At 35.2% G+C, this 12,180-nt stretch overlaps 1 protein-coding gene across 6 annotated transcripts in view; it reads right to left on the bottom strand.

Moving 5' to 3' along the window:
- The window catches only part of LOC148947745 (uncharacterized), a 101,009-nt gene extending 89,452 nt beyond the window's left edge, over positions 1–11,557 (bottom strand). For all 6 annotated transcript variants that reach the window (XM_089095409.1, XM_089095412.1, XM_089095413.1 and 3 more), the window contains exon 1: positions 11,435–11,557. The gene's annotated coding sequence lies outside the window, so the exon portion shown is untranslated. The remainder of the gene's footprint in view (positions 1–11,434) is intronic.
- Positions 11,558–12,180: the final 623 nt, after the last annotated feature.

Here is a 12,180-nt window from a genome sequence, read left to right on the forward strand (position 1 = left end):
CTCGAGTTTTTTTTTAGCACTAAAAGGGAAGGGAGGGAAGGGTCACATAGGGGGCTGGAATCACAATTGCTCAAGGAAAATTTTCAGTCTGGCAGGAGGCATCATTAGAAGGCTCAAAATTATATTCAAAATCCGTCTGGGTACTGGCATTTTTAGTTTCTAGTAGAAAATCAGTCTTGCAACTGGCAGAACTGGTTAATATTGGTAAGGAAGCAGCCTGACACTTGTTATGGGCTGCAATGAAAGTTTACCATCCCTTTGGACAGTCGGGTCACGGGAGGGCGACCTGATATCATCTAATATTTATATTAAGGAAGAATTTATTTCTGACAATCGGCGTCGAAGGGTCTCGCTAGTTTTTGAAGAGTTTATTCCTGACAATCGGCTTCGTGGGGTGTCATTGCCTGTTGAAGATTTAGAGGTGGTACATTCATTATTTTTGGTGATGTTTTGTTTCGAGGAACAATCCAAACGTAACCAGTTCTTATTCCACTGGGAACGTTCTATCCCCGCACATTGCTCATGAATGGAAGAGTTGCATGAGAAAAATACCAGGCAATTGATTGTTGCCCTTACATTATCTACACTCAGGAAATACTCTTAAAGTCCTTTGGTTGTCCTTTAGTCATTTGGTTGATTAATCAAAAGGGTTAAAAAAATTCAATTCACCTGATGGCTGGTGACAAAATCCGGAATTTAGGTCACAGTTAGTCAACTTTTGAAAGTAGGCGTTGTCGTAGAAACTTCAAAACAGGCTCTTTCGATTGGAAATTCGAAAGGCTAGTGCCCTTTTAATAGTCAAAAGTCATTGGAGGGCAACTATCCCCCCCCCATGCCCATCATTTCCCCAAACACATCCAATCAAATTTCTGAGATAGCCATTTAGTTCAGTATAGTTGATTTCCAGATAGAAAATATGTTTTGAGGATAAAAATCCCCCACAGCCCAGGGGGCAAGGGTTTTAAGTTATTCCCTGGGGGCAAATACGGTTTTTAAAGAATGCGTTGTCGTAGAAACTTCAAAAAGGCTCATTTGATTGGAAATTCAAAGGACTAGTGCCCTTTTTAATAGTCGAAAGTTATTGGAGGGCAACTCGCCCCCCCCCCCATGCCCATCATTCCCCCATACACACCAAATAAAAGTTTTGAGATAGCCATTTTGTTCAGCACAGTTGATGTCCAGATAGAAAATATACTTTTAAGGAGGACACTCCCCCACAACTCTCAGGGCAAGGATTAAAAGTTATGCCCTGAGGGCATATAAGGTTTTTATAGAAGGCGTTGTTGTAGAAACTTCAAAAAAGACTCATTTGATTGGAAATTCAAAGGGCTAGTGCCCTTTTTAATAGTTGAAAGTGATTGGAGGGCAACTGGCCACCCCCACGCCCATGATTCCCCAAAACACATCCAATCAAAATTTGAGAGAGCCATTTGTTCAGCATAGTTGATTTCCAGATAGAAAATATGTTTTTGAAAAGACACTCCCCCACAAATCTCGGAGCAAGGGTTTTAAGTTATGCCCTGAGGGCAAAGAAGGTTTTTATAGAAGGGGTTGTCGTAGAAAACTTCAAAAAAGGCTCATTTGATTGGAAATTCATAGGGCTAGTGCCCTTTTTAATAGTCAAAGGTGATTGGAGGGCAACTAGCCCCCACCCACGCCTATTATTCCCCCAAACACATCCAATCAAAATTTTGAGATAGTCATTTTGTTCAGCCTAGTTGATTTCCAGATAGAAAAAAATGTTTTTGAGGAGGACACTCCCCCACAACTATCAGGGCAAGGGTTTTAAGTTATGCCCTGGGGGCAGATTAGGTTTTTATAGAAGGCATTGTCGTAGAGACTTCAAAAAAGGCTCATTCGATTGGAAATTCAAAGGGCTAGTGCCCATTTTAATAGTCGAAGTGATTGAAGGGCACCTAGCCCCCCCCCCCCCACACACACACACTCATCATTCTCCCAAACACATCCAATTAGAATTTTGAGATAGCCATTTTGTTGAGCATAGTTGATTTCCAGATAGAAAATATGTTTTTCAGGAGGACACTCCCCCACAACACTTGGGGCAAGGGTTTTAAGTTATGGCCTGAGGGCATATAAGAACAATGTTGGCACAATGTACTATGTATTATTTTTTCCTTTAGAGCAGGGTACTTCATATGGAAGGGGTCGTTGTAGAAACTTCAAAAGGATTAAATGATGTTGTTGATTATCTAGAGAATAGATGGGCTCCGAATGTTAGTCTAGGGACCCATAAACTATCACTACTATTATTTGCAGATGATATTGCCTTGGTGGCTAGCACACCGCAAGATCTGCAGACGCTTTTGAGTCTTATAGATGATTATTTGCAGATGAAAAAACTAAGGCTGAATGTTGAAAAGAGTGAAGTTGTTATTTTTAAAAAAAGGAAAACAAATGGCGAAGATAATTATAAATTTAAATTTAATAATGAGGAACTTAAAGTAAGTAAAAGAATAAAATATTTAGGATTTGTTTTATCGGAAAATGGAAGTTTAAAGAGTCATGTTGATGAATTAATTAAGAGGTAAAGTGGCCATGTCTGCAATTTTTAGAAATCCGACGATAATGGGAATTAAAAACCTAAAAATGCACAAAAGAATATTTAATACGAAAATTTTACCAGTATTAGAGTATGGAGCGGAGATTTGGGGCGGAGAAGCGGCACAGAAGTTGGAGTCCCTCCAGCTCCAGTATTATAAAAGACTATTTGGATTACATCAGACAACTCAGTCACAGGTTCTGAAAGGTGATATGGGCCTGTTTTCGTTAAAACTACGTAGGTCTATTTTGATGCTTAGATTTTGGTTGAAGATCATTAGGTGCAATGAAGACAGACTAGTAAGTGCTGCTTATTATCAGATGTTGAGCTATGATTCGAAAAAGTCGTGGCCATCCCAAATTAGGTCATTACTAGAAAGTGTGGGAATGGCTTACTTATGGAATGACGGTCTTGGTTCCCCTGATCTACCAACAAATTTAGTAATCCAGGTATGATTTATCTTAGAGGGTCAAGAAATTCAGTATTGGCAAGGGCTGGTTTTAAATTCTTCTACATTGAATCATTATAATCAGGTTAAACCTAGTTTTGGAGAGGAAATTTATTTTAAATTCAATTTACCGGCTATGATTTTATGTCAATGGATTCAGCTTAGGGCGAATTGTCTTCCAATCCAGAGCAGACAAATGGTGTTCGACAGAGGGAGAGTACATCCTGATGGTCGGTATGTGTGTCCTCTTTGTAGGGATGAGGATGAAGATTTGAACCATTTTCTCCGAAAGTGCCCGGTGCTCTCTGATTTAAGGGAAAATTACTTACATGGGATTGTTTTGCTGCTTCCAAAAATCTTACAAAGTAGTAATCCAACCACAATATTTCGTTTTGGTGCGTACATAGAGAAGGGATTAAAAAGAAGGAAATGTTTTTACAATTAATTATATGGAATTAAAGTTATTTTTTTTTGGTATTTTACCAGAAGGTACTTTTCGCTATGTATTCATGTTAATGTGTGTTTGTAATTTGCTCTGTTGTAATTTTTCTATTTTCATATTTTTTGTGTGTATATGGCTCTTGGGCTTTTTGAAATACACGATCTATCTATCTATCTATCTATTAGGTTTTTATAGAAGGCATTGTCGTAGAGACTTCAAAAAAGGCTCATTCGATTGGAAATTCAAAGGGCTAGTGCCCTTTTTAATAGTCGAAAGTGATTGAAGGGCAACTAGCCCCCCCCCCACACACACACACTCATCATTCTCCCAAACACATCCAATTAGAATTTTGAGATAGCCATTTTGTTGAGCATAGTTGATTTCCAGATAGAAAATATGTTTTTGAGGAGGACACTCCCCCAGAACCCTTGGGGCAAGGGTTTTAAGTTATGGCCTGAGGGCATATAAGAACAATGTTGGCACAATGTACTATATATAATTTTTTCCTTTAGAGCAGGGCACTTCATATGGAAGAGGTCGTTGTAGAAACTTCAAAAGGGGCTCATTCAATTGGAAATTGAGAGTTCTAGTAGCCTTTTTAATAGTCAAAAGTGATTCGAGGGCAACTACCCCCCCCTCCCCCCAACCATCATTCCCCAAAACACATCCAATCAAAATTTTGAGATAGCCATTTTGTTCAGCGTAGTTGAAATCCCAATAGAAAGTATGTTTTGAGGAGGACACGCCCCCACAACCCTCAGGGCAAGGGTTTTAAGTTATTCCCTGGGGACATATAAGGTTTTTATAGGCGTTGTCGTAGAAACTTCAAAACAGGCTCTTTCGATTGGAACTTCGAAAGGCTAGTGCCCTTTTAATAGTCAAAAGTCATTGGAGGGCAACTATCCCCCCCCACGCCCATCATTTCCCCAAACACATCCAATCAAATTTCTGAGATAGCCATTTAGTTCAGTATAGTTGATTTCCAGATAGAAACTATGTTTTTAGGATTAAAATCCCCCACAGCCCTCAGGGCAAGGGTTTTAAGTTATTCCCTGGGGGCATATACAGTTTTTAAAGAAGACATTGTCGTAGAAACTTCAAAAAGGCTCATTTGATTGGAAATTCAAAGGACTAGTGCCCTTTTTAATAGTCGAAAGTGACTGGAGGGCAACTAGCCCCCCCATGCCCATCATTCCCCCAAACACATCAAATAAAAGTTTTGAAATAGCCATTTTGTTCAGCACAGTTGTTGTCCAGATAGAAAATATATTTTTAAGGGGGACACTCCCCCACAACTCTCAGGGCAAGGATTATAAGTTATGCACTGGGCGCGTATAAATATTTGTTGTATAAACTTGAAAAAGGGCTCATTTGATTTGAAATTCAAAGGGATAGCACCCTTTTTGATAGTCAAAAGTGATTTGAGGGCAACTAACCCCCTTACACGCCCACCTTTTCCCCAGACACATCCAATCAAAATTTTTAGATAGCCATTTTATTCAACGTAGTTGAAAGTTTTGGAAATTAGATCTTTAAGGATGACAACCCCTCCCTCCACAACCCTCAGGGCAAGGGTTCTAAGTTATGCCCTGGGGCATATAAAGTTTTTATTGAAAGTGTTGTCGTAGAAACTTCATAAGGGCTCATTCTATTGGAAATTGAAAGGGCTAGTGCCTTTTAATAGTTGAAAGTCATTGGATAGCAACTAACGCATCTCTCACTCCCACAATTTTCCAAAACACATCCAATCAAACTTTTTAGATATCCACTTTGTTCAACGTAGTTGAACGTTCTGATAATTAGGTCTTTTAGGATGATAGCCCCCTCAGAGCCCTCAGTGTAAGGGTTGTAAGTTATGCCCTGGGGGCATATAAGGTTTATATAGAAAGTTGTTTTATAAATCATAGGCAGCAAGATTGCGCTGCCTAAGTAAAGAATGGGGACACTTGGGAACAATACAAGAAATGGGGACTAAGTAAAGAGGAGGACACTCCCCCACAACCCTCAGGGCAAAGGTTTTAAGTTATGCCCTGGGGGGATATAAGAACGATGTTGGCACAATGTATTATTTATTAATTTTTTCCTTTAAAGCAGGGCGCTTTGTATCAAAGAAGTTGTTGTAGAAACTTCAAAATGCCCTCATTCAATTTGAAATTGGAGGGGCTTGTGCCCTTTTTAATAGTCAAAAGTGATTGGAAGGCGACTAACACCCCTCTCACGCCCACTATTTCCCCAAACACATCCAATCAAAATTTTGAGATAGCCATGTTGTTTAATGTAGTTGAAAGTTCTGGAAACTCGGTCTTAGAGGATGACAACCAGCCTAACAGACCTTAGGATAAGGGTTGTAATATATGCCCTGGAGGCATATAAGGTGTTTATAGAAAGCATTATCGTTTCCAAAAGGGCTCATTCGATTGGAAATCAAAAGGCCTAGTGCCCTTTTTAATAGTCAAAAGTGATTGGAAGGCTTGACATTTTTATAGTAAAGATCAAAGTGAGTATAATGTATTATTTTTTGTTGTTGTTGTTGCTTAGACCAGGGCACTTTGTATCAAAGGATTTGTCTTGGGAACTTCGAAAAAGGCTCAATTGATTGAAAATAGAAAGGGCTGATGCAATTTTAATATTTGAAAGTGATTTGAGGGCAACTAATCCCCCTTCCACTCCCCCCCAACCCCGCCCAACCTACCCATTCTGCGCATTAAATTTAAACAAAACAAAAAAGCGTAAGAGTATCCAAGCTATAAAAGAAAGTAAATTTTTTGCGAATGGTATCAAGTTATCTGTTTCAGGTCAACCAGAGGAGGTATGAAACTAAATTAAACAGTACTATTTGTGTCCAGATTTTTAAAAGGGTGTATGTTGTTAAAAATTGCTGAAAATTTTTTTCCAGCATACAAATAGCAGGCCAAACAATAAAGTCTTAAAAAACGAAAAAATTAAAGTATTATTTTCTTTTTCTCTGAAAAGACTGTCAATATAAAACGAACTTAATAAACTTATATTTATATAACTTATATTTATATATTTATATAACTTATATATTATTAACTTAAAAAACTTTTTCTACAAAATTAGTTTTTCAAAGAAAAGTAAAGAACTCCATTAAACAAAAAATGAGCAAAAATAAAATCAAATAATCTACCAAGCCTGAAACTACCCCAAATCAGCATCAATAAATAAATGAAACCAAAAACAAACAGAAATTACAATATTTAACTGAGTCAAACTCAAAACGAGCAGAAATTAACATAAGTTGGTCACAAAACCCCTGTGCCTTCCCAAGGCCAGAATAAAATTTGCACTTTACTGAAAAAATACAAATGAATGTGCATTGTCAGTTTAATAAAGATATACTGATATTTAGTAATCAAAACATTAATATTATTTGATTTATTTAATTTTATACATTTACATTTTTTAAGTAAAGTGCAAATTTTGTTCTGGCCTTGGGAAGGCATAGGGGTTTTGTGACCAACTTATGTTAATTTCTGCTCATTTTGAGTTTGACTTGGTTAATTATTGTAATTTCTATTCGTTTTGGGTTTCATTTATTTATCAATGCAGATTTGGGGTAGTTTCACGCTTGGTAAATTATTTTATTTTTTCTCATTTTTGTTTAATAGAGTTCTTTACTTTTCTTTGAAAAACTTATTTTGGGGAAAAAGTTTTTTAAATTAATAATATAAAAAATGTAACAATTGACCATTGCCTATTTGAATGTAATAAGCTGACGTCTGTACAGTATACACCACAATGTAAACCATAAAAATTGCTTCAAACACCACAAAATCTCACAATCAGCTAAGATTCTAACTGACTATACCATCACATAGAGAACAGAACTCAATGTATATCCTCTGATATTTAAACTCCTATAATCAAAAGATTTACTGCAAGATATCTAAGCAGTTTCAAGATAAATAAGGACCAACCATTGCAATACCTTATTTCAACTCTCAGAGTTAGTCAAAAGGAATAGGGCTGGATAGTCTTGACTGAAAAGCCCAGCTTTGCTGAAACAGAAGAAGACAATCTTCAACACACAAACCTACACAGATGCCATAAACTTTCCAAATGTTAATTAAAAGTCATTAGGACCCATCAATTTCTATGTGTTCCCTTTGGAGCCCTCCATTTTTCTGAGGAAAGAGTAGCAAACATTTGTGAATCATTGGAGGATGCTATTTAAAAAAAATCAATTATATACAAGCTGGCCACATGCCGAGTGTCAGGAACCTGCCTCAACATTGGCTATACAGTTTTTTTTTTGTTTTTTTTAATGACATATTGCCATTTCTGGCCAAAAGACCAATGTAGAAAGGATACAACTTCAAGGATGTATTATTATTTTCCCCAAAGCAGTTGTATTGAACCTATGGTGATGCCAAGATGTTAAGAGAGGCTCATATTGCCTGTAGTTAGAAGACAAGCTACAAAGAGAATCACTATATACAATTCTGGTGTGTAGCTGAACCAAGGCTTGGCCTGAAAACTGGCTATTTAGTTTTTGTTTCTTTGTAAAACTAGCATATTCACCTTCTGGCCACAAACAATCTAAATAGGTTACAAATTTAAGAAAGATATTCCATTTTTCTGTTTCTTTGTTTTGTTGATACTGCTTCAACGTTAAAAAAGGCCCTAAAATACTTAAATATAGAATATCATTACTAAGTGCTTCACATTACTTCACACCCTAACTCTTACTAATGTGCAAATATATAGTCAAACCCAATCATATATTTTTTATGTGTCTTACACAACAGAACTCTTTTATTTCAACCCAATACCCATAAACTTAATCAATATTGATAAATTCTACAAACAGAAAATGCATGGGAAATATATAGTTTCTGCTATATGCTAATGTTTTAAGATTCTGTTAAGATTTAAAACTAATTTGAAAATTTTCTAGTTTTTAACTGTTTAACCTACTGAAATTTTGACAAAACAACATTTTACCTTAATTTTCAGTTATTGGTTTCTTTTTTTCTCACTTTAGTTCTGAAAATGTAATTCCTGTTAGTTGAGTAGAATTTTAAGCCATATCAAAGATTTTTTTCAAAATTTAGGAAATATATTTGCATATCTTTAAAACCCTATAGCCTAAACCGGGATTGAGCAAAGTTGTGAAGCTGAAAACAAATTTTTTGTATTTCATTTAAACAGAAGTTCTATATTGAAAGGTTTCACTTTTATAACACGCAGATTTTTAAAGGTCATCAAAGGTCAGGACCCTCTAGAAGGAGAAGGAGCAGAGGTAGGTAGGCCTACTTCAAAATACCTTCCTGAACATACTTTAGCCTGTAGACCTATCCCTGAAAGTTTCAATTTCCAAATCTAACCTCTTTCAAAGATTGGTCAAAAAAACTTTTTTTACAAAATGAGTTTTTCCAAAAAAAAGTAAAGAGCTTCATTAAACCAAAAATGAACAAAAATAGAATCAAATAATTCACCAGGCATACAACTACCACAAATCAGTATCAATAAATAAGTGAAACCCAAAACAAACAGAAATTAAAATAAGTCAAACTCAACACAAGTAGAAATGAATCTGAGTAGGGTTCTAAACCCTATGCTTTCTAAAAGCCAGAATATAATTTATTCTAAAGCCAGAATATAATTTGTACTTTACTGAAAAAAAATCAAATTAAGTTACTGAAAAAATTGTGAATTGTCAGTTTAATATACATATCCTGATATTTATTCCTTAAAATCTTAAATAATTTTTGATTTCTTAAAGTTATAAAAGTTAAAACATTTAGAAGATTTTTTTACACAACAACTCCTTTGATACAGAGTGCCCTGATCCAACCCCCCCCCCCCCAAAAAAAAAATAAATAAAAAAATACATTGTGCCAACATTGTTCTTTACTTAGGAATCACAATTGCAATGTATATGATTACTAAAGGTAGCTAAAGTAGAATTTTAACCAATCCTGTAATTAAAGGATCCTGTAATTACAAACCAATGTATGTAATTAATAAAGAGAATTGCTATCACATACAAATAGGATTGTGGGATACACTTTAATAAACAAGTTTAAAAGCTGAAATTTTTTAACATAAGCACTGATTTATGATTATAACAGTAATATAGGATCCATTTTGAGCAAACATAAGCAGTAATGTACAATAATCTGCATTATAACCTATAGAGGGAGGAGGAGTGGAGGTAGGTTTTCAAATTACCTTTCTGGGCCATACTATAGTTGGTTGATCCATCACTAAAAGTCTCATTTTCATAACCTAGCCTCTTTCTAAGAAAGCCAAAAGTAGCTAAACTACAATTTTACCCAGGGTTTTAATATTCTTTTTAGATTTTTATGGTTATTGCTTCTCATGAGCCCTGATTCTGCTTTGAAATTCTTTAAAATTTACTGGATGAAACTCTTTAAATTCTTTAAGCAGCTACTGGTTAACTATATTTCCTTTTTTTAGTTCTTGATTATGATTAAGTATATTATTGTATAACTTTAACTGAATAGTCTTGGACTATCAAGACCATTATGGGGGGGGGGGGGCTGGGATTAACAGTCCAAAACACACAACAAAAAATAAAATTAAAACTTGTCTCTCTTTTGTTATAGCATTCTGAAGAGAAGCTTTCCTAGGCCTTTACCTATTTTGAAAAATTAGGCACAAAAGGAGCAAAATGTAACATTAAGGGAAAATTCTACTTTAGTTACTTTTGGCTATTTTGGAAAGGGGTTAGGTTAGGAAAACGAAACTTTCAGGGATGGGTCTACAGGCTAAAGTATGTCACAGGAAGGTATTTTGAACTGGGATACCACCAGATGGCTAATTTGACAGTTTACATATATATATACAAATCTTTAAATTAGCCAACCAGTATTTTAAGCCTAGGAGTCCAGCTGGACATAAGGACACATATTAAGAAAACAATTCTTACTCCATAATATGCAGAATTATCCTAGTTAACACATTTTCAGGGGGGGCTTTATCTTCATTTCTTTACTTGTTTTTCCAGTTTTTCTAAGGAATTCATGAATTTCTTAGAACCTATATATTCATAGAATATATACCCCCACCCCCCTAATGTGCAAACATATACCTAGAATTGCATCCTCAATCTAAATACAACATCCATTTGCATCACAAATGAACTTTACTCCCATGTTAGCCATGAGGTGGATGTCCTGAACTAGTCTCCCTAGCTCCCCTTCTTGTCTCTCCTTTAAAATGTCCTGACCTTTAAAAATCTGTGTGTTATACAAGTGAAACCTTGCAAAATAGATCTTGTGCTTAAGGCCACAATTGGAAATTTTTACCTAAAATTCTACTCAAATAACAGGAATTGCATTTTCAGAACTAAAGCCAGAGAAAAAGAAATGGAATACCACCAGATGGCTAATTTGACAGTCTATATATATGTATACAAATCTTTAAATTAGCCAACCAGCCAACCAGCCAACCAGTATTTTAAGCCTAGGAGTCTAGCTGGACATAGGCATAAGAAAATATATTAAGAAAACAATTCTTACTCCATAATATGCAGAATAATCCTAGTTAACACATTTTGCAGGGGAAGAGCCTTTGTCTTTACTTCTTTCCTTGTTTTTCTAGTCTTTCTAAGAAATTCATGAATTTCTTAGAACCTATATAGGCTATTCATAGAATATATACCCCCACCCCCCTAATGTGCAAATATATACCTAGAATTGCATCCTCAATCTAAATATAACATCCATTTGCACCACAAATGAACTTTACTCCCATATTAGCCATGTGGTGGATGTCCAAAAGAAACTGATAACTGAAAATTAAGGTAAAATGCTGTTTTGTCAAAATTTCAATAGGTTCAAATTTCAGAACCCTCTAGAGGGAGAAAGAATGGAGGTAGGTACTTCAAATACCTTCCCATGACATACCTTAGCCTGTAGACCCATCCCTGAAAGCTTCATTTTCCTAACCTTGCCCCCTTCCAATATATCCAAAAGTAGCTAAAGTAGAATTTTACCGACAATTATATTCAGAGTTCTGAATAGGATGTTCAATAAAGATTATTCACTCTTTTTCACTTAGCGTTTCCTTCTAAGTTCTTCTGTTAGATTATTTTATTTAAAGCTATTTTGCGCCTAATCTCAGTCTCAACCAAAGTATAAAATCATAATAGGCAAATTACCTGTTGAAAATAAAAATTTCCAAGTTTAACTCAAACAAATTTTTATCTTTAAATTGAGTGAACTTTTGAGCTTAGTTAATGAATTTAAGTTTTAATGTAGATTAGTTTATATAAGTTTGTAGATTGCATGCTATGTAGACCGTGCCATCTATTTTATTTTATTTACGTTCGGAAGTTATAGGGAGCAGACCTTTTAAAACTACTTAAAACAAATTCTTAATTTGGAATTCTTACAAGATTTTAGAACAGTAAGCTCCCTTTTCCATTGCTCATTCCATGAATGAAGGAATGGTGAAATCCTCATTCAGTTTTGGTAACATTAAATAGAAAGTTTTTTCAACAGAAAGTAAGGAGGAACGTTAAAGCTGAAAACAAATAGAAATTATTATGTGTATTAGGGGGGTTGTCACTTCTTCAATATCCCGCTCTTTATACCAAAGTTTTTCTTTTTTTTCCAATTGACCCCTGAAACACAAGGGCTAAAAGTTGGAATAACAAGCTTTTTTATAAATTATAAAAAAACTCATTCTTAAACATCATCTTAAATAACTGAAACAAAAGAAATCAAATTTTAGCGTAAA

This window comes from Artemia sp. Qi Xiang Cuo, chromosome 10 (genome assembly GCF_049724085.1).
Source record: "Artemia sp. Qi Xiang Cuo chromosome 10, ASM4972408v1, whole genome shotgun sequence".
In the NCBI taxonomy this organism is placed as follows: Eukaryota; Metazoa; Arthropoda; class Branchiopoda; order Anostraca; family Artemiidae; genus Artemia; species Artemia sp. Qi Xiang Cuo.